This window comes from Montipora capricornis, unplaced genomic scaffold (genome assembly GCF_036669925.1).
Source record: "Montipora capricornis isolate CH-2021 unplaced genomic scaffold, ASM3666992v2 scaffold_351, whole genome shotgun sequence".
In the NCBI taxonomy this organism is placed as follows: domain Eukaryota; kingdom Metazoa; phylum Cnidaria; class Anthozoa; order Scleractinia; family Acroporidae; genus Montipora; species Montipora capricornis.
Window position 1 is genome coordinate 26,358 of NW_027180086.1, and position 6,143 is coordinate 32,500.

Below are 6,143 nucleotides of genomic sequence, written 5' to 3' on the forward strand. Positions count from 1 at the left end.
TTTAAACATGAGAATGCCAACAGTATATTTTAGCATACTACTAACAGGAAGCCAATTTAAGTCCCTCAGGACAGGTGTTATGTGTTCGAATTTTTTCGAGCCTGTGACAACTCTTGCAGAAAAATTCTGGACACTTTGCAGTTTGGAGACGTTCTTCTTTGATGTACTGGACCATACAGGAAAACAATAAAATAATCGACTAAATACCAAAGCGTGGATAACATTTTCCAAAGACTTTGAGTCAAAAATATGTTTAAAGCTTTCAAAGCTTAGCGTTGCATCCATTTCTATGCCAAGATCCCTCGCTGAGTTGGATGGAGTAACTTCTTTGCCTAGTAAAGTGACATGAAAATCTTTGGGGAGTCTTTGAAGCATCTGGCGATTTCCCAGCAAGCAAGCAAGAGTTTAGTCTTATCAGGTTGATTAGGAGACCATTATAACAGCACCACATTGTGATCTTAGCCAGGTCTTCATTTTTCAGCTGCACCACTGCGGTAGCATCTTTGACAGGAAACGGCAAGTACAGCTTTGAGTCATCAACAAATAATTCCAATGAGCCACTTTCCGGGACGGTAGGTAGATCAGTTATGTAGAGGTTAAAGAGGGCTGGCCCCAATATCGAGCCTTGTGGAACTCCATGAGTGATCAGGCCAAGGTTCGAGGTCTCAGAACCAATCCTGATGTACTGTTGGCGCCCGGTTAGATAACTTCTAAGCCATTCTAATGCAGTACGACCAATTCCAAGAGCCTGCAGTTTGGAGAGAAGTCTGCAGTGGTCAATACTGTCAAAGGCTTTTGACAAATCCAGTACGAACGCAAGGGTCAATTTCTTCGAGTCCATTGCTTCTAGTACCTTGTTCATCATCATAACGTTTAGTGTTTCGCATGAGTGTAATTTTTTATTGCGGCTTTGATGTTCAGTGAGGCGCCTGTTGTTATTCATGTATGTGGCCAGCTGGTTCAGAGCTGCTGGTTCGCACACTTTATATGCTAGGGGCAAAAGTGAGACTGGGCGATTATTATTATCAATCTCGTGGTCTCCTTCTTTCAATAATGGAACGACCTCAGATTTTTTCCAAGCTAACGGGAACACTGAGGTCAATAAGGAACGGTTAACAATAACTGTAGGAATTTGAAGAATACATGGAAGAGCATCCTTAAGTACAAATGTTTATCATGACCCGGGGCTTTGTTTGAAGGTAAAGACATCACAATCTTCTGAATCTCCCTACTAGACACTGGATGGAAACAACGCTTGTCCATTTCTGAGATTTCATTATCTGGAGCAACGGCAGGGGTCAGATTGTGAATGTCCAACAGGGACTTGGAAGCCTCGGAGGCCCTAGCACCCACAGAAATGAAAAATTGATTGAACTCGTCTGCAGCCTCCTTCAAACCTCTCGTGTATACTTGCTGAGTTGTTTCCCAGCTAGGAATACAACTTCTAATAACCTTCCACTTCGACCTGGTGCTCTGAGATTGCTCTAGTTCTTCCTTTATGTATCCTTTTTCCGCCTCTCTTAACTTAGTCCCCACTTCTTCACGTAAATCATGGTATAACTCCCAATCTAAAGGCATACCAGTGTGACGAGCATTTCTTAATAAGCCATCTCTGCTACTTTGTGTTAAAGTGATCAAGCATTTCACTCGCATCATCAACAAGGGCGGTCTCATGCCATGACACTTGTGCGAGATCCTCTACAAATTTATCACGATCATAATTCTTTTAGGATCTTATATTCACAAAGCCACAATCTCAGACAAAAATGAAGAGGACACTTCACGCTGCGTAGCAGATTACCCCTTCCCCCTATTCAATGTTGCCAAAAGAACAGGGTTTTTCCAGGAGCCCAACAGTTTTTACGCCATCAACATTGTCACGGGGGAGGGGGGCTCAAACATGCTTTGGTGTCACAATCTTTTTGACCGGGATTGTGTTGATTACAGAACTGTAGAACATTCTACAGAGATCTCGTTGTGGTTTGGGTGTAAAGATATGGATGTGTCACGTTTGTTCTCCCGTCATTTGGGTCAGTGCTCTTATTCTTTGGGTGGGGAAAATGTGTCTAATTGTTGCCGAATATGTTCTGGAACATGTTTTCTGTGTAGTTGCAGATGTATTTAGGGAGAGATTGCAACTGCACGATACAGGACTTAGCTGAAAGGCGATGAACATGGTTTCTCTGCGGTGGATTGATAATAACACACGTGCTCGTGTTTATTATTTGAGCAAGGTTAAGGGAATGTCAATTCGAAAAACGGCAGTACATTGTAATGTTTCACGTAGAGTTGTTTGGAGAATAATCCAGCGACAGCGCGAGAAAAAATCTAACCGCTGTAAAAGCAAGACAGGTAGACAGGGGTGTTTACTTCTGAGATGCTTGGCCAAATTGCGCGATGAAGATGGCAATTTTACTGCACAACGTCTTATGGAGAGTGCTGGAATGTCAACCCATGCTGTGTCAGTGCGTACAGTCACGCGATTTTTAAATGCACATGGTTACTTTTATCTACAAGCAAGGAAAAAGGGTCTTCTGAAAAGACAAGATTGTGAAAAGAGAGTCGCTTTTGCGAAACACTACAAAAGACATTATGGACAGAAAAGGTGTCTTTTTATTTAGATGGTACGGCATTTGCGCACAAAACCAACCCATTCGAGCAAGCCTGTGCTCCAAAGGGCAGGGTATGGAGAAAGAAATCGGAGGGATTTCACCTTGGATGCACTTCAAAGGGGTGTAAAGTGGGAACTGGCGGCCGAGTACTAAGATTAATGGTTGCTCTTAGCTACGGAAAGGGAGTAATAGCGTGTGAGCCTTACGAGAGGATGTGTGGGGTGTAGTTTGCGAATTTCATCTATACGAACTTTCCACGTATGTTTGAAGAGGCTGCCAAAGGAGGTGAACGCATTTTATCCAAGATGGAGACCCATCGCAGAATTCGGCTGTAGTGAAGAGAGCCATGTCTCGAGTGCAGTGTAGAGTTATTAACGTGCCAGTGCGTTCTCCTGATATGCACTGCATTGAGAATGTATTTCACATCACGGGTAAGAAATTAAAAGAAGACGCCTAAGTGAAGAGAATAACCAAAGAGTCATTCGGCGGGTTTAAGAAGAGAGTTATTACGACAATCAAAGCTATTCCCGTTGGCACAATAGATGAATTGATTGCTTCTACAGACAAGCGATTACATGCTGTCATTACGAGTCGTGGCCGTCGTATACGATATTAACAAATGATTTCTGTAGAAGCAACAACTATCTTTTAATTATTTCAAAGTTTCTGGAGAGACAAGCCGTATCACTGCAATATCAGGGCATATAACAAAGTACATCGGGATAAACTATGGTGACTGAACAGAGTTCTCTGTACTGTAATTTGTACTAGTCACTTCAATGGAAATTCACCCGCTAAGCTACAATATATGTTTTGTTACAAAGCCATAGTCTGTTTACAACAACGGTTATAATCATAAGCAACTCAAACATCCATATTCTTTGTCCTGTGTTCTTTAGTGTACGCGCCATAACAGTGGGACCAAACAGGCGACTTATCATAAATCTGAGTACGGTTAACCATCTACGATTAACCATTTGCGTTCCTAATTTCCCGACAAGCCGAAGTGTTGTACTGTTGTTTATGCCATTGAACAAAAATTGTCCACACAAAGTTTCAGTTCACTGCACTTTTGTGCATATTTCTCCCGTTTCAGTGAAATGGTGAGTCTTGCAATTGGTTAACCGTGCTTTAGCATAATTAATCAGCTATGAATTGCGGATTATTTATAATGACGGTTAACCACTTTGGCTGTTTGCAACACGAAGAGTTTTCAGGGTTGTACAGTTTTCAACTGAATAAACAATTTTACCCATCATGTTAAATAGCATCACAAGTAAACCAATCACTCTAAACCTCCTGCTCTTCAGTACTGGCGCTGTGAAATGGTTAATCGTTCGTCTATCAAATGGTTAATCGTTCCTTTCTTCCTATATGTTGTTAATCGTTCGTCTACTTGGCACTTGTTTACTGTAGTTGCGAGTTTTGGAAGCAAACTTCATTTCATAGTGCCTTCACTGTTTACTAAAATCTGCCCTTTTTTAAGAAGGCCCGAGTATAAATTCCGCGAAACATCACGAGGTACACACTTCTCAATTGCCTTCTACCAAGAACACCGCTGCCCTCCATAGATTATATCTCAGTGCCTAAAATGTACCCATTTCGATACAAGAAGTATCACAACACCGTTACATTTTCAACTGTCTGAACAGAAATGATCTTTTAGTGTCCATCAAAGAACGAGTTAGAAAGTCTCCACTTCACACACAATTAACAACCACAAGTACAAGAATTGACAACTGTAAATAAACTCTCTTAACCTAATTAAAAGTGAGACCTCCTTGACGAGAAATTATTTCCCTCAAGTCGTTCATTTATTTGAACTACTGGCCCCTTCATACTCGTTAAATATATCTAGCAAAATTCAATCATTTCCATAATATGCATACACCCCACTTGTACAGACACTTCACATAAATAGCTCCCATGACCTTTTCATTCAATTACTAACTACAGCTCACACACGCAGCTACACACAATCTCAGACAAAAATAAAGGGGACACTTCACGCTGTGTAGCAGATTACCCCTTCCCCCTATTCAATGTTGCAAAAAGAACGGCGTTTTTCCAGGAGCCCGACAGTTTTTACGCCATCAACATTGTCACGGGAGAGGGGGTTCAAACATGCTTTGGTGTCACGATCTTTTTGACTGGGATTGCAGATTGAGACTTAGGCAGCTTAAGTTTCAAAGAAGTATACACTAGAAAGTGATCGCTGAAGTGAGATACGACCACTCCACTATCTTCCACTATATGGTTTCTGGAAGTCATGATCACATCAATAAGTGTTGACGAATTTTCGGTCACCCGTGTCGGCTCTTTAATCAACTGAGTTAAATTAAAGCTGTTGCACAAATCAAGGAGAGCATTAGCTTCAGGAACTTGGTTTAAACATGTCGCAATTTAAGTCACCAGCAACAAGTATATCTTTCCCAAAGGTAAGTGCTTGAGTATATTTGTCCATAACATTGTTGACAAAACAAGGTAAAGGACAATATTCAGGTCTATACACCACACAAAGTAACACAGACCTCAGTTTCTTCATTTGAATTTGTATCCATAACTGATGAAATCCTGACTCCGAAATCTCAGACATGTCCTTTAACTGTTTAACTTTGAGCGATGAACGAGTATACACACACACTCCACCTCCACTCTTTCCTAGACGGTCCAATCTAGTTAATGTATATCCGTCAATTTCAACTTCGGCATTCATCACAGTCAAGTTTAGCCAGGACTACGAAACAGCCAAGACATCATAATCCTTCTCCCGCATTAGGACCCGCACTTGCAGCAAATGGCTTCTTGTTTTCAATGATCTCACATTAAGATGTGCAATTTTAAGTTTAGACTTCAAGAGATAAGAAATTTTGCATTGATGTTCTGTTGTTGTTGACGCGGTCATGGCTCTAGAGGTGTCAATGTGAATATTTAATAAGTTCAAAGAATTCGATCCTTTTTGACTTGAGTCTGATGCTCCATCACTTCTAGCAGTAAAATTCACTGTAGCAATGGACCTTCGGTTTCTAAGATGGTTTCCACCTCGCTGTCCTCTTGCATTAGCCAGCAAATTATAAAATGCAAGCTTCTCCTAAACTTCAGTCGATACTGGTCGAACAATGGATCCATGAAGCAGCGCCGAAAGCTTCTTGAAGGTCTTGTACCAGTTACGCAGTGAAATGAGAGTATTTCTGGAGTAGACTAGCATATTTAAAACTTAGAACAATATCACTCTAACTGAAGGAAAAGGAAAAGGTAAAAAAAAGCTAAAAATTACCCAGCCTAAAATCATGCAGCCACCTGCTGGTGCAATACACGAGATTCTTTTTCCCTCTAAGTGGAAACAAAACGATTATGAAATGTGCTGTCTATTTACAATTTAAATTGTACACGACAGCTCACACTTTACAGTTTTATGTGCCATCTCAAGATTTTAAAAATTGTTTATCTTATTTATTCGATTAAATGCCACCCTTGAATAGACTTCTTTAGACAGTTATGTCATACGGTCAACACGTGACTTACATTGGG